At 38.2% G+C, this 25,726-nt stretch overlaps 1 pseudogene; it reads right to left on the bottom strand.

Moving 5' to 3' along the window:
* Positions 1 to 301: 301 nt before the first annotated feature.
* Positions 302 to 23,318, bottom strand: LOC113251134 (60S ribosomal protein L12-like; annotated as a pseudogene).
* Positions 23,319 to 25,726: the final 2,408 nt, after the last annotated feature.

Genomic DNA, 25,726 nt, shown 5'->3' with positions numbered 1-25,726 from the left:
TTTGAACATTCCATTAAAAAGTTTACAGCAAACTTTTGACGAATAATTTTAGGATACAGATTATTCTTACATGAATCAATGATTTCATTAGGAATTGCAAAATGGTTAATTTCTAATTCTGAATTTCTACATGAATTATCATCACCTGTATGGTTATTTCAAGTATAGTTAATTTAAGAATGTCATGATAAACACCTGATCTTTTACTTAAAAAATTTATTTTCTTTGGGGTATTTATTTATGTATTTATTTGGGGGGCTGTCAAATGATCCTTTGTTGAAATTATTTTCCTGCATAGCTCCTAACAATCTGGGCATTCCACTTCAGCACAATTGATGTCATCTATGATGTCATGTGGGTGGCAGCCATCAACATTGCAGCCCACAGATGGGGCAGTCCCCAGGATCTCTTTAATGGTTCTAGAGAGTTCTCTGGGTAAAGATAGGTGCTGCATCTTTAGGGCAATGTTGACAATCTCATCAAAAGTGGTATTTCTGCTGTGCTTAATGTTTTTCTGCTACTTTCTGTCTCTTGACAATTCCGTGAGGGCTTTGCTCATAGGGGCAGAGGCAGAAGGTACCACTTCAATCTGGGCCTGTCTGTTCTGATGGTTAATCTTCAGACCCTTCCAATCACCAGTTGCCTTGGCAATGTCATCACCAAACGTTTTTGGAGACAGACCCAGGCGGCCATCTTCCGAGCCAGGGCAGAAGTGGCACGACTTCCCCCTGGTGCGCCTCAGGTACACGACTTTCATCTGGTCAGGGTCGAAATTAGGCAACATGGTGGAGGCGCTGGTGTCGATTAACCAGATTACCGACGACCACAGACAGTGGCTCCTCCGTCTCTCCCCAGCCAAAAGCCCTTTTTTTTTGGTATTTAAAAAATTTGATAGTAACTAGTTTGTGCTGCAAGCGATCTCGAATATTGATGGATGGGTTAGTTGTTTTCAAACCGCCTTTATGTACTCTTGCATTTTTACATATTTGATGTGTTTTTTTTTTTTTAAAGATTTTATTTATTTATTTGACAGAGATAGAGACAGCCAGCGAGAGAGGGAACACAAGCAGGGGGAGTGGGAGAGGAAGAAGCAGGCTCATAGCAGAGAAGCCTGATGTGGGGCTCGATCCCATAACGCCAGGATCACGCCCTGAGCCGAAGGCAGACGCTTAAGCGCTGTGCCACCCAGGCGCCCCTGATGTGTTTAATAATTATTGTTCTTTTTTGTTTAAATTATCTCATTTTAGGAAAGTGGGAGCTTCTTCCAATTGGTTCTTGTGTCTTTATGGACACAAATCTTGAGGTCTTATAACTTTCTTGTCTGGTGGCACAAAAATGTGTCCCAGGATCATTTCATGTACCTCCTGCCCCAGATTTAACCAACTGGATTTAACCACTTATACAAAGAGCTCTAGTTTCTTTTTTGGAAATGAGATTTAGAAACCATAATTTGGGTAATGGGGGATGAGGAGGGTTTATGCGCTGCTTTTTTTTTTTCCCCCTAGGCAGATATAGAGAAAGTGTTTTAAAAGGGAAATTAATCTCATGTGTATGCTGGTATTTCCATTTCAAATAGATTGAAAAATCATTTCTTTATGTTTTTAGGACGAACCACAAGGTAAGTTTTTTTAATTGGTGTCACATTGTTGTCATTCTTGAGAAAGTAATAGGAAAGACAGTAGTTAAAGACAACAATGACAATCAAGTGTTGTCTGCAGACTACTGCACAATGAAGGCTATAGATATGAAGTGTTTTTCCTCTGAGAAATGTAACCAGTGGACAGTACTATATTACTATGCTAAGTCTAGATATTCCCTGGGTGAAGCCCAACTTTGCTCATATTATTAAAGGAATATTAAAAAGTAAATTTTTAAGGATAACCTTTGCCAGTATCTGTTTACAATTTCTGAAGATAAAAATGTATACTTTTCAGTAATATACCCAAAGATTGTTACATTTTATATACACATAATGCCCTTTTCAAATTCTTTAAGCTACTGAATCCTCTGTTGAGCTGAATTTGTACATGAAAGCTCAATGTGTAAATGAATGAATGCAGAACAGCTCTGGTTGGGGAGGTTTTCATGTACATTTTGTTTCAATAAAGTTGCCTAGGGTTCTTTCGCTCAGAGAATCATATTACCAAAATCACTTTAAATAGAAAAATAAAATTAAAAATAATCCTTTGGTTTTGAAATTAGAATACCTGGGGTCTAACTTGGTCATTCCACTTTCTAGTTCTGTAAATCAGGAAAAAATTATTTAATCTATCAGACACATGGCATCGTTACATATAAATTGAGAATCTCAGAAAGAGTTTCGAAAGTACTTTATATACTGTATGTTACATATAAACAAAGATTGTAATTGTATACTGAATTTTCATTTTCATTGGCTATATGTCCTAATTTTAATCCTGATGCCACAAGATTACTAACCTTCCCCTTCCTCATCCTCAAAAGAAAGCTGGCAGGATTGTCATATACACTCAGTTCCCAAGTGAATCTAAAACAATTGTGACTACATAGGGCTTCTGTCTTTCAGGTGAAAATGTGAGGCTTTATTGGTAGAAGATGTGCACTCTCGCCACTGACTAACTCATTCTGCTGGAGTTATTGTGTAGGCCGGCACAGTACTGTGCCTACTGAGTGCGGTATTTAAGACCTAGCGTATTTCACACATTCCTGTAAACTCGTACCATCACTACGATCTTTGCAGCAAGCAGCATATGCATAAGCTATTAAGAAAAATTTGACCCATGAGATGATTTTACCATCCAACATGATTTAAATCTTTGATAGTGGTATATTTTACATGAGATAATAGAAGCAATGAAATCTCTTTCGGGATAATTTCACTCACAAGGCAATCTCACATTATAGACCTTGAAAAAAGACATTTTAGGGAGGTGTCCTTGTTAGCATTATTTTAAGTACATCCGTGATACGGATTAGATGTCTGAATGATTGGTTAATAAATAACACATTCAGAGACAATGTGGATCCTGGTTACTACTCACTGTTTTATGTCCACTCTCTTACTTGCTGCTACCACACATTTGTGGAACTCAAAAAAAAAAAAAAAAAAAAAAAAAAAAGGAAGTAAAATTATCCTGATATAAATTTAAGGAGATTATTTTTGATGTTACATTTTGGAAAGGTGAGAAGAATGAAGGATGACAAATTGAAAGCTCAATAAATATAAAAGTCTCCAAATTCAGAGTATTTAGTGTGACTACATTAAAGTACAGATAATGAAATTTTTATTAATAGCACTTTTAACACTTGAACAGCATATTATTATTTTTAGTTATCTGTTCCCCAAGAGGAAAATAGGTGTAGGATCTTTTAGTAATGAAGTTGGGACATTGTAAATGTAAATACATGGAAGATGAGATAAGAAGTCTGTCCTGATATTAGATGTAGAAACAAATGACTCCTTAACAACATTGTTCCTGATGTTGTTTATCCCTCATAACACTTCTTAGAAGTCTTGTGTCTTACCAAAATGCAGTTTGATGATTGGTTATCATAATTCCAATAGTAAAGCTACTTTGTTCATATCTATTTGCATAATGTATTATTTTTACAAATTTTTTTAAAGATTTTATTTATTTATTTGTCAGAGAGAGAGAGAGTGCAAGCAGGGCGAGCAGAAGGCAGAGGGAGAAGCAGGCTTCCTGCTGAGCAAGGAGCCCCATGTGGTACTTGATCCCAGGACCCTGAGATCATGACCCAAGCAAAGTCAGACACTTAACTGACTGAAACACCCAGTCATCCCTGTTACAAATATTTTAGAAGACAGTTAACAAGGCAAAAGTTAATGTAGTAATCGATGTAATAAGGCAAATAAACACTTAACCTGAAATTAACAGAGATCATTTACTTTTGAAATAAACACAACTTTATTTTTATGTTTACTTGCAAGTCTCAGGGTTTGTTTCTCTTTGTTAATTATTAGATTTGTTAGGTAGTCCTCCAACCTTGTAAACACTTGTTATATAGTCACTCAATAAATACCATAGAGTATTTCTGGTAAGAATATGACAATGGCAAAAATAATAAGTGTGAGAAATATTATTAAGCTTATCATAATGTATTATAGTCTTTCTTTTGACAGAGCCTGATGCTAGGTAAACCTTCAGGGAAGAGTGAGTGATCACAGGGTGTATAAGAAAAAGTATGTGAACCCAAAGGGGGAGGCCACCTGAAAAATAGGAAACTTCTTCTTTAGCAGATAAATAGCTTGTACCTGAAAGGAGGAAAATAAACTAGCTTGGTTGCTAAGGGTAACTCTAAATGCTACTTCTTCAAGCATGACATTGTATTGGAAGATTCATGTCTGTTCCTCTGCTATTTATCTATCTGCAAGCGATTAAGAAAATGCTATTTTAAGTCAGGTGTTCACACAACTGTCAGCAATCATGAGTTGTGGGACAGAGAGCATAGGCACCTGGGCTTAAATTCTACACCTTCTGTGAAGCCGAAGGCACAAAAGTGAAAGACAGTGAAGACTAGGAACAAGAAGAAATGTGGGCTTCTTATCAAGCGGAATGTCGCCCTTGTCAAGTAAGGCTGACATTTGCTAGAATGTAACAGGATGCCCATCTGTTTTGGTCAAAGCACAATTGCTGTACACTGGAAAATTACCTGAGATTAACTTGACATATTTGTTGCCTTGCAGCTCTTTGTCCATTTACCTTATATCAGGCTTGCTAAATAAATTATGGATATAAAAATAAATCAGGTTAAAGTTATAATAAAACATGTATAAAGATGCCTCAAGTCTGTCCAGGTATTATTATGACTACTAAAATTTTGTAATGTTTGGCTGGACACTATTTGAAAAGATATTTACAATTTATATCAGACAATATCCCAGGGCATGTAAACATCTATAACCATAATTTTATTTTTTCCAGCTTTGAGATATAACTGACAAAAAATGTATATAATTAATGTGCATGATGCAATGTTTTCATACATGTGTGCACCCTGAAATGACCACCACAAACTAGCTGATTAACGTATGCATCTTTTTACGTAGTTACATTTTCGGTTTTTGTGGTGAGAACTCTTAAGAACACCAACACTTTCTTAGTAAATTTCAAGTATGCGCTACACTGTTAATTATCGATTGGCTTCCTGCTGGACTCTAGATGCCCAGGACTTACTCATTCTGCACAACGGAAACATTGTACCCTTTCACTAACCGTCCCCTTGCTTCCCTCAAGCCTCAGCTTCTAGCAACCCACCATTCTACCTCTGCTTCATTGAATTCAACTTTTTTAGATTCCACATATAAACGAGATCACGCTATAATGTAAAATCCTAAGCATTTAATGTTGTTGTTCTTATGGAAATTGGGACGTTAATCTGTGCTGAAGGAAAACGACTACTAATCCCATTTTTTCTAGTAAAATCATGGTCATTGAAAAAAGAAGGTCCCATTTTAACTTTGGCATCTGGCATTTTCCATTTGTACAAAAGGTTTTGAGGTTACACCATGGAATGTTAGTTGCCCGTAGACTGTGCTTCTACCACTAGAATGTGAATACGAAAGCAGGGCCTCCTTTCATCTTTCTTTCCCTTGCTATGCTAGTCAATGTCTTTAGACAAGATATTTTAATTTGTAGTGCTTCGGCCTCATTAACTATAATGCCAATACTAAAATTCACAAATTAACTTGACTCCTTATCCGCTATAATCAGAAACACAGTTTTGAAGTGTCAGTATAAAAAAAGATATAAAGACTGTGGAAAGGGAATTATCCAGATAGAGAATAAAGATTAGACATAGTCTGTATGTAGCATAAATAAACTTAACATCAAAGCTATCACTTCGCTTTGCACCTGCAAACAGATAAGTCACCAGCAGACTGCTGAGCACAGGTGTTATGCGCTCAATTCATCTGAGACCCCTAAACAGAGTACACTGCTATATTTACTTCTCCATGAAGCCTCTAAGTGGATGTTTATGAAGCTTTAGACAGAGTGAAGTTTCCTATATCTCTAAAAGTAGTTAGGTCCAAATTCAGTCCACTGTTAATGCCAATGAGACACAAAAAAAGTTTGTGGTTATTACTTGCTACATCAAAGTCAATGGATCTGTCCCCCAAAAAGCAGAGGCAAGAACCACATTATATAATAATGTTCTGTACTTATTAGTAGAAGGGGAACTATTGTCTAGTCCCAGGGAGACACGATAAATTGATATTTTTTTTAACAACCTCAGCTGACAACACCATCCTTGAATAATGAAGCTAATACTTGTGCCAGGGCAAGGGCTTGGAAGGGTAATTTTAAGAGGTGTGGTTTCTCAGGAACCACACTTAGATTCTTACTCACCAGGCTTGTTTGGGGCCCAGAAACCTGAATTACTGGCAACACTAGATTCCCACGTGTTTTGGATACAGTCTGTAGGTTGATAGACAACTTTTTATTAAAAGGTCTCTGAGCTGTTATATACAGAAATAAAAATCACCCTCTTTAAGAGCACAGTTGGAGAATTGGTAATCACCAACATTAAAATATATGGTTTCCTAGCCCCAAAACTTTCCCGCCACCACTTTGCACTCAATCCCTCTTGCTGCCCCTGACACCCGACAGGCACTCATTTGTTTTTTCTCTCCACAGTTTTGCCTTTACCATAATGGTATATAAAGAGAATCCCAGGATATGCACACTAAGTGTTCTTTCACTAACAGTATGCTAGCAAAAGTCATCCGTGTTGGTGCATGTATCAGTAATTTATTCCTTTTGGTTATGGAGTGATATTTCATTTTATGGGTAGACCACAATTTCTTCTTCTTCTTCTTCTTCTTCTTCTTCTTCTTCTTCTTCTTCTTCTTCTTCTTCTTCTTCTTCTTCTTCTTCTTCTTCTTCTTCTTTTTAATTTTATTTATTTATTTTATTTGAGAGAAAGAGAGAGAGTGTGAGTGAGCTGGGAGAGGGGCAGAGGGAGAGGAAGAGGGAAAGAATCCCAAGCAGACTCCCCACTGAGCCCAGAGCTCAGAGCAAGCCTGGATCTCACAACCCTGAGATCATGACCTGAGTGGAAACCAAGAGTCAGACGCTCAACCAACTGAGCCACCCAGGCACCCCAAGACCAAGATTTCTTAATTTATTCATAAGCACGTGCACATTTGAGTTCTTTTCACAATTATAGCTGGAGCTGCTATGAATATTAGCAAATAGGTCTTTGCGTGACTTGTGTATTCACTTCTTTTGGAATTGCTGGGTCTATAGTTGTCATGTCCTATGTTTAATGTTCCAAAAAAGTGCCAAACTGCTTTCCAAACTAGCTGTGTCATTTTGCCTTCCCATCAGCAATGTATGATAAATCAGTTTGCACAACACACTTGCCGGAACATGGTATTGTTAGCCATTTTTATTTCAGCCACCCCATTGAATAGGCAAGAATATCTTTTTGTTAAAAGATTTTTCTATATCTATTAAGAGTATCTTTTATCTATTTATTTATTTTGCTTTTATCTATTAAGAGTATCTTTTATTTATTTATTTTGCTTTTAGTCAGTTTATACCATTAATTACATTGATTACTTTTTTTTTTTAAGATTTTTATTTATTTATTTGACAGAGAGAGAGACAGACAGCGAGAGAGGAACACAAGCAGGGGGAGTGGGAGAGGAAGAAGTAGGCTCCCAGCAGAGCAGGGAGCCCGATGTCGGCCCCATCCCAGGACTCTGGGATCACGCCCTGGGCCAAAGACAGATGCCCAATGACTGAGCCATCCAGGCGCCCCTACATTGATTACTTTTAAAAAATATTAAACCAGCCTTGCATGTTTGGAATCAACTTGTTTATAATCAATTATCCTTTTATTTATTTTTAAAAAGAGTTTATTTATTTATTTTAGGGATAGAGAGAGAGCAAGGGAGGAGCAGAGGGAGAGAGACAAGCAGACTTCCCACTGAGTGCAGAGCCCGACACAGGGCTTGATCCCACCACCCTGAGATCATGACCTGAGTGGAAACCAAGAGTCAGACACTTAATGGACTGAGCCACCCAGGGGCCCCTGTGAAAGATGATTGAATCTCTGTTTATAAGGGATATTACTGTGCAGTTTCCTTCTTCTTCTAATGTCTTTGGTTTTGAAATCAGGGTAATGCTGGCCTCATAGAACAGACTGTGACATGTTCCCTTTCCTACTTTTGATAAAGTTTGTGCACAATTGGTATCCTTTTTTTCTTGAAAATTTAGTACAATGCAACATTAAAATCTTCTGAGTGTGTTTTCTCTGTGGAATTTTAACCAAAAATCCAACTTATTTAATAGGCATAGGGCTTACCTGGTTTTCTAATTCTTCTGGATGTTTGTCATTTTGTATGTTTATCTAAGTTGTTGAATATATTAGTATAAAAATGTTTATAATAGTTGTCTATTACCTTTTTTATGTGTGTGGAATCTATAATTACGCCTTCTCTTTCATTCCTGGTAATGGTAATTTGTGTCCTCAAGTTTGCCCTCATCAATCTGGCTAGAGCTTTATCAATTTATTATTCTTCATTATAATAAATTTTGATCCAATTAATTTCTTCTATTGTTTTCTTATTTATATTTCATTGATTTTTTAAAATAAATGTTTTATTTTATAATCATTTTACATTTGAAGAAATATTAAAAGACTCAGCTTCCCCTATTATATTACATTAGTATGGTACATCTATCTCAATAAATGAACAAATACTGGTACATTATTGTTAACCAAAGTTCATTTGGATTTCCTACATTTCTATGTAAGGATCTTTTTTTCTGGTCTAGGACCCTCCTAGGATATCACCTTATATTTAGTCATCATGTCTCCTTAGCCCTTGGCTATGATAGTTGCTTAGACTTGCCTTGTTTTTGATGACCTTGACAGTTTTAAAGAGTAGTGCTTAGATACTTTGCATCTTTTACTCAATTATGATTTCTCTGATGATTTTCCTTACAATTAGGCTGGGCTTATGAGTTTGCAGGAGGAAGTTTACTGAGGTTAACTGACATTTCATGACATGCAAGGGTTCATGTTATCAAACTCACTTATCACTGTTGTTGACTTTGATCACCTAACTGAGCTGGTATTTGTCAAATTCCTCAACTATAAAGTTAATCTCCATCCCCACCCCCACACCATACTGTCCTGTTTGGAAGGAAATCACTATGTACAGCCCACATATAAGGAGTGGGAAGTTATCCTTCACCTCCCTGAGGGATTTACATATTTACATAAATTGCTTGGAGCTTGTTCTGGGTTTAATAGTGTACCCTTCAAATACATGTCTTTCTCAGAACATCAGAATGTGGCCTTATTGGAAATAAGGCAATTACAAATATAATTAGTTACGACGAGTTCGTATTAGAGTCAGCCTTTAATCCAATATTACTAGTATCTTTATAAGAGAAGAGACACAGAGACAGAGAAACACAGAGGGAAGAAGGACAATTGATGATGGAGGCAGAGGTTGGAGGGATGCATTTACAGGTAAGGAACAACAAGAATAGCTGGCAAACACCAAAAGCAGGAAGAGACAAGGACACTGAGGTTTTCTAGGGACTGAAGGTTGAGGAGTTTGATGATAAAAAAAAAAAAAAAAAAAAAAATTTCTTCCTTTCCCCTGGTGGCAGATGGTTTTTATTTATATAGAAGAGTCCAGTAATTTGCAACTAGGCTGGCCAAGTCATTCACTCTTTATACACCTGCATCACTGAAGAAAGCTCTCTCAGGTCTTCTGCCCTGAACTCAAACTTTCTCAAGTACATCTGGCCAAAGCCAATGGGAAAGAGGTGACAGGTGGTCAAAGACATTATGAGTCTGTAGCTAAAGGGCATTCTAAATCTTTACACTAGCCTATATTTGACCTTTAATCTTTTAGGGTTTGTTTTGTTTTAGTTTTCTTCTTCCCCATTTTTATGGCTGGCACCCACACACTTCCAGAGGGAAAATACGTCTGCATGTCCTATCTCTCCTAGAAGGGACTTTTCAGCCTTTGAGTTATGATGTTATAAATTGCCTGGCTTTTTTCTCATTGTTAGGGTGGGTTTGATATTGTTTTGTGGCTTTTAACATCTTAAGTGGAAGTGGAATCTCATGCAGACAGAACCCTAGCAAGTGCTTTTCTTAAAGTACTGAAGGAAGTGAATATGCTGACAGAAGTATGAAGTTGCATTTCCGTCAGTGGTTATTTTATGAAAACTCAAGTTACTTTCCGAACTTCAGATGTATTGTTCACAATCTTAGAAGAATATTGGAGCAAAAAGGAACCAATATATATGTTTAAATCATTTATAATATTAAATTATCTATTTCAGAAATACAGTGGAATCTTCTGAATTGTCCGGATAGACCAGCTCTGGGACTTGAGAGATCAAGATTTCATATAAAAGGAAATTGGGAGAAAAAGCTGAAAATCAAATTGGAAACATCTATTTTCCTCAAGTAAAAGAGGAGCAATGAGAATCATAAATCTGTCTCTGTCTTAAATTACAATGAAGTCCAAAGTATGTGTAGATTAAAGAAGATTCTAATCAGGAAGGGCTTTCTCATATATTCCTCTTTTCTTTTGCTAATCTATCTTCACCATGGAATAATACTTATAGTCTCTTTATTCTCCCCAGGGGATTTCGAATAACTTACACAAATATATTAATTTCAAGAAGAAAGCAACACCAAAATGCTTATGGAAATTCAAAGAAAACTTTCCTAAAGGTAAAAGGGAAGATGCCTATCCCTTGTGAATCAAGTACCCTCTAGGCCCTACTGCTGGCCAGAGAGGAATTATTTCACATGAGAGGGAGCACAGCGCTCACCCGAAGTGTAGGCCTTGAGCATCCTTGCGCACATGTCCCCAGCGCTACTGAAAAGTGTTTAGTAAATGAAAAAAAATAAATAAATGCATATCCAATTTTTTACTCTCTCAACAGACTGACAAAACAAAAACTCAGTTCAACTCAAAGTAATGAAATGAAATTGAGCCAAAAAGAATTTAAACTGCACATAAAAAGGGAAAGATAGTAGACAGATTTATTAACGTATGCAATCGTCTCCCTAGGAGGGTATTAAAGGCTTGATGTGAATCATTTAAAAAGGGCCTGGGGAAACACACACACACACACACACACACACACACACACACACACACACCATTAGGAGACATGCTAGAAGGACTCATTTGCACTGCAAACCAGCTATATGTTTATTTAGCTCCAATATTTTTCAAGAACCATGATCATGAAAAAAAAAATTTCATAGTAACTATATTTAGAAAATAAATTACAGGATTAAGAGTTAAAACTGTATATGATGTGAAGAAAATTTGAATCATTTATATATAGGATTGGAAAAGGAAAGCACTTTTTACACCAGGGCACACAAACCATACATCATAGTGAAAAAGTATAGTGAAGTTCACTCATTTAAATTTTAATTATTCTTAACAGCTAATATCCCAGTCAGATAATAATAATATGATAAATATGGCATTCCAAATACCTGATAGGAGCCAATATTTACTGGACAATTATCACACGCCAAGTGCTCCACTCCCTACTTTATAAACACTAGTTTGTTGAAATCGCCTAACAACTAAATGAAACACATGGTGTTATTGTCCACATTACACGGAAGCAGGATCTGTGTTCAGTACATCCCATGTCCGCGTCCAAACAGCCATGAGACATTTATGCTGCGTAACAATATCGAAGCCCAGGTCTAGGTATCCTAAATCAGCGCTTCTTGGAATTTAGCGTATGTTTTAGATGAACCAGGATCTTGTTAAAATACAAAATATGATTAGGAATCTGTATTTCTAATAAGATCCCAGGTGATGCTGATGTTGCCCGTCCGGCAACCACACTATAACTAACAAGGCTACAGAGTATGACTCTTTACTACTAAAGTACACTTGCTCACCTGTGCGTATCAACTGAATCAGTCATAAATAAAGTACAGGTAATTGCAGACTGATGAGAGTCTAGTACGTGTTTATGTGTGATGGGTGGTGAGGCTGGGATCAGGAAATCCACTTAGCATGGAAGAAGTTTAAAATGATAAAAGGATTTTGGAGACACTGTGGCAAAGGCTGCCAAAGTTTTCCATGCAGAAATGCAAAATGCTTTTGTATCCGATTGTGTGTCTATACATTCATTATAGAAATAGATTCATACATGTGCTTAAATGTATTTATAAAGTGTAAAGTATTCATGGCAGCATTACTGTAATAGCTCCAAAAAATGGAATTCTCTGAAGTATTTAACTGTAGACAGGTTCAATCAAATCAAATAAATCTATCCAATGAAATGCTGGGCAGCATTCAAGAAGAAGACATATATCAAAATTACCTTCTTGGAAAGGAACTCCCATTTGTTTTTAAGCTCAGCGTAGGTAGGGGCTGCCCGTTTCATTCACGTCTGCAATGTCTGTACAGGTAAAGCATGCATTTTACAGAGCAGGGACTCAAAACCCAATAATTTTTTTTGTTGCCTGAATGAAAGGATGACTTCCAAGATATTCGATGGAGTGAAAAAACGTATAACAGTATCTTTAAGGGTTTCAGGAGGCATATTGCAAATTTTGGGTGGAGATAGAATTGTACTTTTATTTTAAACTTTATTCTATGATTTGGCTAGGTAATGCCAGCTTTGTTATTATTTGGAAAATAAAAGTAATCAAAATATACAAAAAGGAGCATCAAAAATATCCAAAATTCAGAATGTTAGTCCGCAGATTCCAGTGTTTTTCTTTATTGCGGTTAAAAAGATGTAACGTTAAATGTTACCAGCTTACCCGTTTGTACAGCAAACGCGCAGGTCTATAGGGTCAAGCATTTTCACCTTGTCATGAAGGAGAGCTCCGGATTTGTTTCACCCTGCAATCAGAAATCCTATATCCATTAAGTAACAACCATAGTCTTATTTAAAGGAAGAGCTTCAAGCTACTGTGTGGAATCAAAGATAAATTCCCTTCCAGACTTCTTCCACATATTTTATTCATGCATTTAAGTTGGTGCAGCCAAAATTAGCCTCCGGGCTTCCCCTTTTGTCATATTTTAAGACATCTACTTTGTTCAATGCTGTTCCTCAATATATAGGTATAACCAAAGTGAATTAAATGTTATAAAATTGATTTACACCACTGTCTAGTTCTGCATATCAATTTTATGATATTAAGAATTCCACAAAAACTGTGAGACAATTGGGGATTAAGGCAGATAGAACCAAAAGAAAATGGTTTATTATGTATTCTAAATGTGTTTGAGTATGCACCAAGTAATGGCTATATTTATTCTTCAACTCTGCCAAAATTTAGTTGTAAATAAAACAGAACCTGCTCGAAATCTGGCAGAGGCTAAATTATGAGTCCAAATCTAGGGCTTTGTGATACAATTCATACAATTACAACTACTGTGCTTTTTTTTTTTTTTTTCAATTTTGGAACATGTAAACATGCCTATTTCTTGAGATTGAGCCAGATATTTGTTCTCTAGGCTTTCAACAATGTACTGGGATATATGGATATTGAGAGGTTTCAAAATCCCACGGACCAGAAACTCCATCCTGAAGTCCTGATTTATGTCATGGAACATGTGAGTCCTGCAATGTTATGTTCTCTTAGGATGAGTTCACCACCTGAGAATTTGAGGAAAGTCATTCCAGGCTAAACTTTAACCCATGATACGGCCAGTACTCAGATATAACTAGCACTGCTATTCCATTCATCTGACTTCAATCTTTCAAATTCCTTTTTTGGGCCCTGAAATCTGACTGCAATAGAGTTGCACTTTCCACAGAGAGGATCTTTTGAGAGGAAGAGGTAAACCTTGATGTTATGGTCCTGAGTGAGGGGCGTGGGATGTCAGAGGTACTTATGGCCAAACTGGTTGACTCCACGAGTTCGGATTGGTTATCGAAGTCCTGTTTTCAGCTAGGGTGCTGTGGGTGAAGAGCATCTGTATTGCTCTCTACAGTGGAAATCTCTGGAAACCTCTTATTTTCTGAAGTTGGTAATCTCCTTTATTGCGTACCATTTATTTGAACAATGACTTATAGAATTAGGAACTTATCTATAGATTTCTAAAACACATATGTTGGGTATAAAGGAAGAGGGGCTGCATTTTAACTTCTAAATTTTTAGTAATGTGGATAAATCTGAAATATTGATTTCAGAAGAATAATACGGCACAAAAATTATCTGGAATACGATGGTCACAAATCTTTTCATGAAATATTTGTAACTGAAACAATAGAAAAAATAAGCATTTTCAAAACTGAAAAAAAAAGTTGACATTGTAAACTAAAAATGAATTCGATTAACCAATCAGGAGGGTGTGAGGGTGCACAGAAAGGCAATAACTCTCCAGGTGTGGTCTAGGGTCTGGAATTATCAACCTGACAGGAAAAACTTTAAGAAATATACATTACCAGGCTTATTGCAGACCAGCTACATCCCATGGGAGAAAGGTTTACCAACACCTCTGCCCCTCCAGGAGAGTCTACCGTGATATACAGGGTGTGAATTACTGCTGTAAACTATAGTGTAAGATAGGGTAACTCATTCACCACACTTTCATCAGTGCAGGTCGTCTTATGCTAAAAAAGGAAAGAGCAAAAAATCAACTACACCAACTATAAATCTGCCATTTCCTCTTGAAGCCCAAGTACGATTTAAGTGATATCAGATTTAATCTTTGTTCTCAAATTTCCATACCCCAGTTTGTAACTCTGATAATAGTTCAATGGCGTTTACTATGTATTTGTATATACTCTTAAACTGAGTATTCAATGATCATGGCTCATCGAGGTTAATTGTGACACTGGTAATTTCTATTTCAATGCTCCTCACTTGTGAGGCTGCAGGTGTGGCTGGTTCCTGAGTGCACTCCAAGTGCAGAGTGCCCTCTGCTCTCCAGCTGAGCCCAAGATGCCGACAATACCTGTGCCAGAAGGAGTCACTGGGCAAGGCTACTTTCAGGTGGCTTCCTGAGGCTGTGATTCTTTCCACAGAGTGGCTAATTATGAATACTATGGCTTGATTGATACTTTTTTGTTCCTACTCTTACCTTGATCCTGGCCTTGTGACCATGTAATCCCCACCACCCCTCCCCGGTACTGCTGATTGGCATTTGACAAGGGCAGTCTGGAAGGCTCAGAAGAAATGCAACACTTGAACTAAAATATCCATGAAATTGCTGTAAAGGCTAATTTGAGGGTGAGAAATTTTAGGCAAGTGTCAAGAATGAGAAAACAACTTATGTTTTAGTAAAACTGTAATAGGACTTATGTAGCAGACTAACCTGGGATTTGAGAAGTTTACATGAAAAAATATTTCCTTGCTGACATCAGATACCAGCAGTCATATTACCATTCAAGACTCAGAGAGGTAGTGATAGTGTTGACTTAATAAATGGGTGCATTCAATTTTGTGGTATACGGATTGGATTTTTTTGCATGTACATATTTGTACTCATAATATTCAGTGCTTTTTTTTTTTTCTTCATTGTACACACTTTCAGATTTTCTTTGGGCATCTCACTAGCACTCCCAGTGGCAATCATGTATTTGTTTGATGCCATTATTCTCATAGTTGAATTTGGAGTGCATATTGTGACTTTGTGAGATGGTCAGATGGGATTACGTTTATACGATTCTAAGAAGACGCAGACCTAGCCAAGCAATGTCACTTATGCAATAACTCAACTGACATTCTTTTCAAATTACAACACGGGAATTTCCCTGAAATAAAGGATCAAGACTTTGCCTAAGTTGAATTCAAAGACATCCTACAGCTTACTACTCAAAGTGTAGTCTCAAGATCAGCATCACCTGCACGCTTGTCAGAAACATGCAATCTCAGGAACCACCCGAGACCGAAGTGGGATCTGTTTCTGACAAGATCCCGAATGACTGGTATGTGCATCAGAATCTCAGGTGCACAGCACTGGAGAAAGATAAATAATATTTGACTTATCCAGCAGATTGTTCTTTACCGTGAAAAATGAACATGTGCTTTGATTTACTGAGGTTTTCAGCTGCCGCTTTGGGGATTAAAGTACACAGAAATTGTCATGCTATCAGTAATCACAGACATAAGTATACCTCGTAAATGTACAACCAATCCATTGTTTCTTTATACCTATTGTGCGAGGACCCCTTCAATAGTTATTTGATATTGAACAAGTTAATTTTTCTCTTGTTTAAGTTCCTCGCTTGTAAAATGGGGACAACAATAATACTTCCATTATAAGGCTATAGTGAGGATTACATGAATTATACATGTGAAATATTTAGAAGAGTGTTGGACACATAGTAAACACTCAACATTTATTCTTAGTACTGTTCTTTTTTAATTTTTCTTTTTTTTAGAGAGAGAGCATGTGAGAGAGAGAGAGAGATGGTGAGGGAGGGGCTGAGGAACAGAGAGAAAGAGAAGCCCAGGCTGGTTCCAAGCCCAGTGCGAGCCCTGCAGGGCTAGATCCCATGACTTTAAGACCATGTCCCCAGACGAAATCAAGACACAGACGCTTAACCAACCGAGCCACCCAGGTGCCGCATACTCTTAGTATTGGTTTTTGATGTTAGACACAGATATAAGCCCACCAGATGAATGAATTTTTTGATCATAGGCTCCAGAGAAATGCACCTGCCACCCCTGAGGTCTGCCAAGCTCCGCTGAGTTCAGCCAGAGCAGCTGAAAGCAGGCAGCAGTACCCACGGTCAGCACTGTTTTCTAGCCCCCTTCATCAAAAAGGTATAACAAACCCCCAGAAAGATGGCTGATGGCATTAAAAAATAAAACATGAAAGAAACAGAGCTTTCTCAAGGACATATTTTTTGTTGTCTGATGGGGGTTTACAGAAGGTATGGTGTACTTGAAAGAGAAAACTGGTCAGAGGGGATAAACGTCCTTTGGTATTCTGGCCACTCCAACAACTCTTGATTTTTAAAATAGCGTGTTTTTACTTAGTATCGGTTTTTCTAGAAGATTTACTTAGGATCGAACTTCTAGAAATATGATTATTTTAGAATAGGTGTATGCCTTGTTTCAATGTAATAACAAAAAAAATGTACAGGCTAGGTCTTCTTTGAAAAAGCAATTTCAGATAATGTTTCACAGAGAATTATAATGAATCAGTGTAACATTGCTTTCTTCTTAAAAAGGAAAAAAAAAGAAAGAAGAAAATACAACTAAAAATGACTCTTTGAAAATGAGGGCCCTTTTTATATTTGCCATGTGGAAAGTGAAAATAGTTTATGACAGCATTTATGGAATATCCAAGACTGTCTACAAATGCAAAGTGAATAATAGCGATGAGGATCACATTAGAGACAAATGCTATTATATATTGGGCTTTTGTGAAGTGCAAATGACTACATGCATTGCTTCTGATCCTAACAGCAAACCACAAGATAGGTATTATTATGATTATCAGGTAATATTATTTCTCTTTGAAAGATAATGAATATAATGTTCAAAGAAGTGCTGTAACTTGCCCCAGGTCTCTGACAAGGGGGTGCGGAGAGATAACCAGACGGGCTGCTTCTTAGTCCACATCAACATCTTTTTTTTTTTTTTTTTTTTTTTAATGATTTTTTATTATATTATGTTAGTCACCATACAGTACATCCCCGGTTTCCGATGTAAGGCTCAATGATTCATTAGTTCTGTATAACACCCAGTGCACCATGCAATACGTGCCCTCTTTACTACCCATCACCAGTCTATCCCATTCCCCCACCCCCCTCCCCTCTGAAGTCCTCAGTTTGTTTCTCATAGTCCATAGTCTCTCATGTTTCATTCCTCCTTCTGATTACCCCCCCTTTCTTTATCCCTTTCTTCCCCTACTGATCATCCTAGTTCTTATGTTCCATAGATGAGAGAAATCATATGATAGTTGTCTTTCTCTGCTTGACTTATTTCACTTAGCATTATCTCCTCCAGTGCCGTCCATGTTGTAGCAAATGTTGAGAACTCGTTCTTTCTGATAGCTGAGTAATATTCCATCGTATATATGGACCACAACTTCTTAATCCAGTCATCTGTTGAAGGGCATCTCGGCTCCTTCCACGATTTAGCTATTGAGTCCACATCAACATCTTATCTTAAGCCGGGCCAGAGAAATTTCTCTAAGAATAACACTTCTGCTTCTCCCCAAACCATTTTGCTGTACTAATTTTTATATCCATACCCAGAGCCTCTGCTGTACTGGTACTAGAGTAAGTGAGCATGCAACCCAGGCACGTACCTACTACTCCGAAGTCCCTCCTCTTAAAAATTCATTCTTTTGCAATTGACCATTGTTGACAGTGACCGCTGTAGACATTCTCATTCCTAGACAACCATTTCTATAGAAGAAACACAATTTCTATTTCTTAGTAGCATTACAGAAACCACAGGGCAAGAATATGTGTAACATTAATGGTTCCTATACATCGGAGATGATAGGAGGCTCTAGCACGTTTCTTCCGAAAAATCTGGCTCCCTAGTGTATAAATAGATGGAGTTGGATGTAGATTTGCTGATGATTTAAAGAAAAGACAAAGAGTCCAGTTTCTCGCACTAGAGGTATGCAGGACTGCTTCGAAGGGGGAATCTCCCTTATCCAAAATAAGTAGAAGCCAGTGGAGGGAGGATTTATATTTGCTTTGAATTTTATCACAATCTTTTTTTTTCTTCCCTGGGGGTGGTGGTGGGGGAAGGGAATGTTAAGCCCATTATGCTTGAATAAACTTTTGAATTTGCAAGACGTGAGCAACCAAATTTCGATTTGCATCAGAACAATTAAATATAATTGTTTCTTAATCCTTCTAAGACAAGATGCAGGACAGCTATTTTCCTAAATCTATAGTTTTTATACAAATCATTTTCTAACTGCTCTTTGTATTTATAACTCTGTGACTTTTCTCACTGAATTTCTTCTCTTTAAAGTTTTTGTTTTAATCATGTTAGTTTTGCAGCCTGTTTGATTTTTTTGAAAGTTCAAAACCCACGTTTGGCAGAAAGGTTTCCCAGTTTACCTGGGTGCAAAAGAAAAAGGGATGTGTTACCAAACCGCATAATATCCACAGCATGGGGTGAACACTCACTGAAGGTAGGAGATCCGCACAGGAGACAGAGCGAAGATACATAACTAACATTTATAGAAACTACTTAGGAAACCTCAGGAAGGGTCTTGAGAGCAGTAATACCTTGGGACTCACGTCCCAAGCATCGCTGTGAATGCCCCGAGAAGCCGGCTTTGGATTTTGCATGGGGGGTGGGGGGCACAGAGCTCTGCCAGATGGGCGCACACACTGTGGGGTACACAGCAGCCTTGTGTCTGTGCTGTCTCGGTCTGTGCAGCATATGGGATGAGGCTGTGCCTTTGATGAAAAACAAGCCTGTAAGATAAATACGACTCAGCCCTGCAGATGCACTGGAACAAAAGAAATATAAGAAATACAAGCAGAAAGCTTGATAGATTCGGCCGCATATAAATTTAAAATGTCTACACGGTAAAACACATGAAAAGGGGCATTTCAATCGAAAAATAGAGGAAGAAATTTAAGCTGACAATGCTTAAGACATAAAAGACAGCCAAAAACCTATGAAATGTATTGAACTTCATTTGTAATCAAACAAGGAATGCAATTAAAATTACAATGAGACCCCATTGGAAAAGACCAAAGGAAGGGGGAAAAATGCTAGCAACAAGGAGGAAACAGGCACTATTATACATTGTTATTGACAATGGAGGAAATACTTGATAAATACACTTGAAAGAGAAACTATCTTATCTTCTATCCTAAACTTAAAATGTCTGTGATTTTGATACAGTAATATCATGTATTGGAATTTGTCAAAAAGACAACTACAAATATGTAAAAAAAATACTATGTAAAAATATATAAAAGATAATTTCATTTTAGTATTTTGGGGGCAAATGTTAAAAATGGAAATGGAGACAAACTAAGTGTTAGAGTTTATATATGTTGAATATTTTATGGCAAATTTTCATGACACGATTCATGAAAGTAGCCAAAAACCTAGTTTCCAAGAACGTGTAAGGATATGGGGGATATAATTATAATTACTATTAAATTTAAAAGCTTGCAACATAACGTACCATTTAAGGCAAGTATGTAATCATAACATGAAAACTCAGAATGAAAAATAAAAAAAGTTTATGTCTGGATGATAGAATTATGATGTAGTATTTTTGTTAACCCTTTCATCAAAATCATAAAGGTTAATGTGTCTAATGTACTGAAAGTTATATAGTAATGTGCAAAAATTTCTCAAACTGAATTTTCTTGACCTCTAGTCTTAATTGCATGAGATGATAAATTAAAAATAGGTTTTGTTTTTAGGTCTGGGGGATACATTCATTAAAATAGGTAACATTCTTACATCACTATTTATCTCTCTGAATGATGATGATTTAGCTCATTTCTATCGCCACCCGCCCATTCACTCCTCTTCCTACCATACAATCATATCGTGCAGTTTTATTTTTCAGTTGTTTCAAATATTAAAATAAATTAAAAATGTAAGCCACACTTATTACCTTAACTAGAAATTATCTCTTGACTTCTCACTTTGTTAGAAGAGGCTTTTTTTTTTTTTTTTTTTTTTTTTTTAAAGATTTTATTTATTTATTTGACAGAGATAGAGACAGCCAGCGAGAGAGGGAACACAAGCAGGGGGAGTGGGAGAGGAAGAAGCAGGCTCATAGCGGAGGAGCCTGATGTGGGGCTCGATCCCACAACACCGGGATCACGCCCTGAGCTGAAGGCAGACGCTTAACCGCTGTGCCACCCAGGCGCCCCTGTTAGAAGAGGCTTTAACCGCCCTATTCCTTCAGCTCTCTCTCTTGCTCTCGCCTACCATTCTGATGCTGATATTTATAGTATTATTTTGCATCTGGAAGACAACAGCTATTTGGTATTCACATTGTGTAGAGGTCGATTCTCATGTCGGAAAACAATTGGCAAGTCTTATGCTTGATTATGACTGTGTCATTTTGACACTTCAAAGCCAAGGGGTGTGAGTCGTCTTTGACTACACTGTCATGATCATGGCGCAGTCAAAAGAGAATATTCCTCGGATCAAATGAATCTTTTTACATGCCATGGTAGCCATGAAAATGAGCCTTGCCAACCTTCGCCTACAGGGAGTGGAGTACCCAAGGACCCCGGCTGCTGGGCTCTGAAATCAGTGCGGGCACTGCGTTGATCCTGAGGCCGGAGTTCCGGGGGCTGCTCCTGGCCAAGGACTGCGCATGGGAGGGTCACAAGGCAGTCTTGGGCCACATGGGACTCTTCTCATGGCTGCCACTGGCTCAAGAGCTGCTGGATGGCCTACTGTCCCTCCCTTAGACGCTCCAGGATGCTCCTATCGTACCTTCCTTCCCAGTCTTCCTCACTCAAACTCAGACTTGCCAGATAGCCCTCTGGAAGCCCTGCCAGCTGCCCACATTCTCACGCAATCACCTACCCTAATGAAATCTGTGCAGGTTGAAGCCTACTATGCCATCTGCTTCTCTGGTGCCCTGACACAGATGCCAATATTTCCTCAAAATGATGTAATATTTTAATTTGCTTTAACCCTCAGTTATTTTAACCCTCAGTTCTGTACATTTTCTTAGTAATATCATTATATTAATTATTAATGATATCATTTATTATATTATGCATTGCCGGTTAATTATTAATTAGAATATTAATATAATATTAATAAGGAATTTACCATTTCCCTTTTAATCTATGTTTTATTACATAATCTCTTTTTTTTTCAAATTTTCAATTGTACTGTCAATTTTGATACATACCATTTCTTCATGCCCATGACCTCCTTCCCAGAGAACTCTGTCCTCTTGCTTTGACTTTTAACCTAGAATTTTCTTTCACTGATCTTCAGGTTTGAAATCACTATTGACTGGATCTCAGGGTCTTTCCTTGACTTATTCCTCATTTTGTCTGAAGTACATGCTCAACTGATTTCCTAAGAAAAGATGGGCCAGAAATAAATTTCCAAGTTTGGGAACTTTGTAATGGTTTTGTTCTGACTCAGGTATTATTGATAACCTGTCAGGGTTTTCAATTCTAGGTGGAAAATACTTCTCCCTCAGAATTTAGAAAGCCTTGTTCCGTTGCCTTTTTTGTTTTTCTAAAGATTTATTTATCTATTAGAGAGAGAGTGTGCACAGGAGCATGGGGAGGGACAGAGGAGAGAGAGAATCCTCAAACAGACTCCCTGCTGAGTATGGAGCCTGATGTGGGGCTCAATCCCACGACCCTGAGATCATGAATTCTCTCATAATCTTTTGTATATTATTCACATACTCAATTTTACAGCACTATATAAAGGTATAAATTTTGTGCATATGTGTGTAATTGGTAAAAATACTTTTAAGATTCCATGTTTCTCTTTAGCTTTTAGTAATTCTTATCTTTCATGATGGCCTGTCTTCCATTTTTTCTGCTGTCCATTTCTCAAATACCATTAGATTGAGATTCAGTCGCTTGAGTTTATCTTCTTGGTCCATTCTCTACCTCTATTCTCAGTGCTTGTTTGTTTGTTTTTTTGTTTGTTTGTTTTAATTTGGTCAGTACAGAAAATGTAGCTTCTATTTATTTATTCCATAGCTTCTCTGATATTTCCTATGAATCTCATGCCACTGGTAAAGAAACGTATCTCAGATAACAGATATTTCAGATAATAGTTTTTTCCTATTAAAATATTTATTCACAATTCAACTTCCCCCAGTGCCAGCTTAAGTAGTTCTTTTTATAGAGATGCATCTCTTTTAGATCCTGTTCCCCTTTCTCTTCCCCAAAATGGCAACTGTGTAGAAGAGGTCTTATGTGTCCTTGGGGTTGTTAAGAGGATTTCAGACTTGTGAGCTTTTGTGCCCTTTTCCTGCCATGAGGGGCTGTTCTGATATGACTACTGGACAAGTGACAGTGGTGTCTTTGGACTGGCTGGGTTTGGCATTTTGTGGGACATGCCTACACCTACAGCTGGGATCTGTGGTTCTTGCTCATTTGGTTTTCATCTGAAAGTCATCACTCTCAGAGGCTTCTTTTTTCTAACCCCAGGTCTCCTAATTTTTACTCATGTGGTCAGCATTTTCTTTTTATTTTGTGAATTAAGCAATTATTTCTCAACTGCCTGCTCCCTCCACATAGGTTGGGGGTGGAGGTAGAGAATTATTGCTGTATCTTAACTAATTATTTCACCCAATATTCTCATTCTTTACCTGTGCAATCTCTTGGACGCCTTGGTGGGCGGGGCCCTGATGTGGAGCTAAGGTTCTTCAGTGGACCCATGGCTTCCTCCATGTTCAATGTAGTTCATGTAGTTCAATGGCAATAGGACACTTGCTTTATGTGTTCAGGTCCTGCAATGCATATTTGGGTCTATTTAAAACTTGTACTTTGCTAAGAGTAGGACCTAAGGGACAAAGCGACAATCAGGTGGGGAGACCCATCACGTAACGACTGTCTTCCTTCTTCCTCAAACAATTCTCAAGGTCAGAAAGAAGCAGCCTATTTATTTATTTCTCCCTCTTTCAGCCTGGTCTCATGATTCAGCCCAGTGGCAGGTAGAATCAGCAGAGAAACCAGTTCTGTGATAGAAAAGCCCAAATCAGGTGGCATTTCAAGAATATTGTATTTACCACTGGTCTTTAGGTGGCCCCTGAGGAACACTTCTATCTTCCCCTCCTGAGTTTGGAACTTACTGAAAAATAATACAGAAGAATCAGATAAGCAGAGAAAAATGGCATCTTTATTACTGATAAAGCCGTTTGGTGAATGCGGCTTTAAGAATATGGCCACTTGGGGCGCCTGGGTGGCTCAGTTGGTTGGGTGTCGGCCTTCAGCTCAGGTCATGATCCTAGGGTCCTGGGATCGAGTTCCATTTTGGGCTTTCTGCTCGGTGGGGAGTTTGCTTCTCCCTCTGATGCTGCCTCCTTCTCTCTCTGTATCTCTCATGAATAAATAAAGAATCTTAAAAAAAAAGAATATGGCCACATGGATTTGAAATGCCTCACCTCAAGGTTAAACATACCGACCAACGCAATATTGGCAGTGGTGAATAAAGAGGGCCTTTCTGGCCAAGGAAAGCTTGTCCTCTGAAAGATTGAAGGAAGTAGGCATGCTGCTAGCTAGGTGGCCGCACAAGAGAACTTGGAGTGCCCATAGCCAATGAAGCAAATGTGTCATTTCCCTGCCCTTGGATAGAGGACAGGGAAGGAGCAGAGTGGAGCTGGATGTGTTCTTCCCAGACTTTTACTCCCTGGGTTCTGAGGTAGGAATTTGTTCCTTTTTCACAGAAATATGAGGAATGGGAAATAAATATTCTCCTCTTATACTTCTCAGATTTTTTTTCTTGTTAGACTAAACAATTAATTCTATGACCAGCCCTCATTGCAGCTGCTCCCTTTCACAGAGGAGAGAGGTGACCCATCAGGCTCGATCTGTTTCTGTCTTCATGATGCCACACCCCGGATACCAACGGGGCTTGTGTGTGGGTCCTCCTGGATTCACTGGCAGGAAGTTCGTTTCTTCCCCAGAGGATTTTGAAGTGGGTTAGAACCTTACCGTTTCAGTCCAGAGAAATCACCCGGGGGGGCTTGTTAGAAATGCAGAATTTGCTAGAAAGGTGGAATTTCAGACCCAGCCCAGCTGTACTTATTCTGTAATTTAACAGGATCCCCAGGTAATTCTTATGTACATTAAAGTTGGCGAAGCGCTGGCTTAGAACAGGTAAGTAATTAAAGTATCTCAAAGGCTTTGCTAAACCCTAAACTGAGTATTTCCTCCTCCTTTCCCGGCACAAATTACCTACGACTACTTTCTTCAATGTACCTCACCTGAGATTATGAGATGGAATTAAACAGTTGTGGCGGAAATCATAGATGAGATTAAACAATAGCTGATGGAGGAGCCTGATGGTAGTCAGTCAGTCACACGTTCCCTGTATTTGAGACAAGCTCCTCCCACCATGCGGTTCAGAAGAAGACCTTGCAGTCCCAAATGGAATCCCCTCACCCAAATCATGACTATAAAACTTGAACATGTATCAAAGTTCATAGTTCTTGTGAACAAAAAAACGAAATTCGGAAACTGAAACTCGTGGGCTGGGAGCGGCAGTGGCTTTCTGGGGTGCTTGGGCGGGTAACCCGGCGGAAGGCTGGGCAGTGGAGCGCTCGCTCTGCGGAAGTGGGTGCAGGGACTGCCATCCCCTTCCTTGTACTGTCTTCTCGCTCAGAAAGTGGCATTTGAGGCATATGTGCCTTTTAGCAATGTGTGGAAGTTTGCACTGGTGGTGGCCCAGTTCCCAGATCCTGAGATCTCTTTTTTTCCTGTGTTATTGGGCATCATACAAAAAAAGGAAAAAAGCAGCCTCGGACCGATATCTCCACGCAACACGGCGAGACCCTGCCGTCTTTCTTCTTTCACCTTTTGAATATTTCCAGCCCTGATTAGCATTTCTTTCTACTCGCTCTTTTTCTGCAGTACGAAGCTATGCCTTTTTCCACTTTTGCTTCCTTTTCTCCCCGGTACTTTGAGGAGGGCTCCACGGAGCCTTTTGGCAGTTTAGCCTATGTTCACCTCTTTTTTCTTTCCTCTCTCTGCTACATTTGGAGCCAGCAATTTCTCTAAATATAAAGGTTTATTTTACCCTTTCTCTGGTGGTGCTAGACATTTGCATTTCCTATGGCATTCTCTATTTTTGTGAGGCC

The sequence above is a fragment of the Ursus arctos genome, unplaced genomic scaffold (genome assembly GCF_023065955.2).
Source record: "Ursus arctos isolate Adak ecotype North America unplaced genomic scaffold, UrsArc2.0 scaffold_10, whole genome shotgun sequence".
NCBI classification, from domain to species: domain Eukaryota; kingdom Metazoa; phylum Chordata; class Mammalia; order Carnivora; family Ursidae; genus Ursus; species Ursus arctos.
Note: the sequence above shows the minus strand (reverse complement) of the source record. Positions and strands in the feature narration are given on the sequence as shown.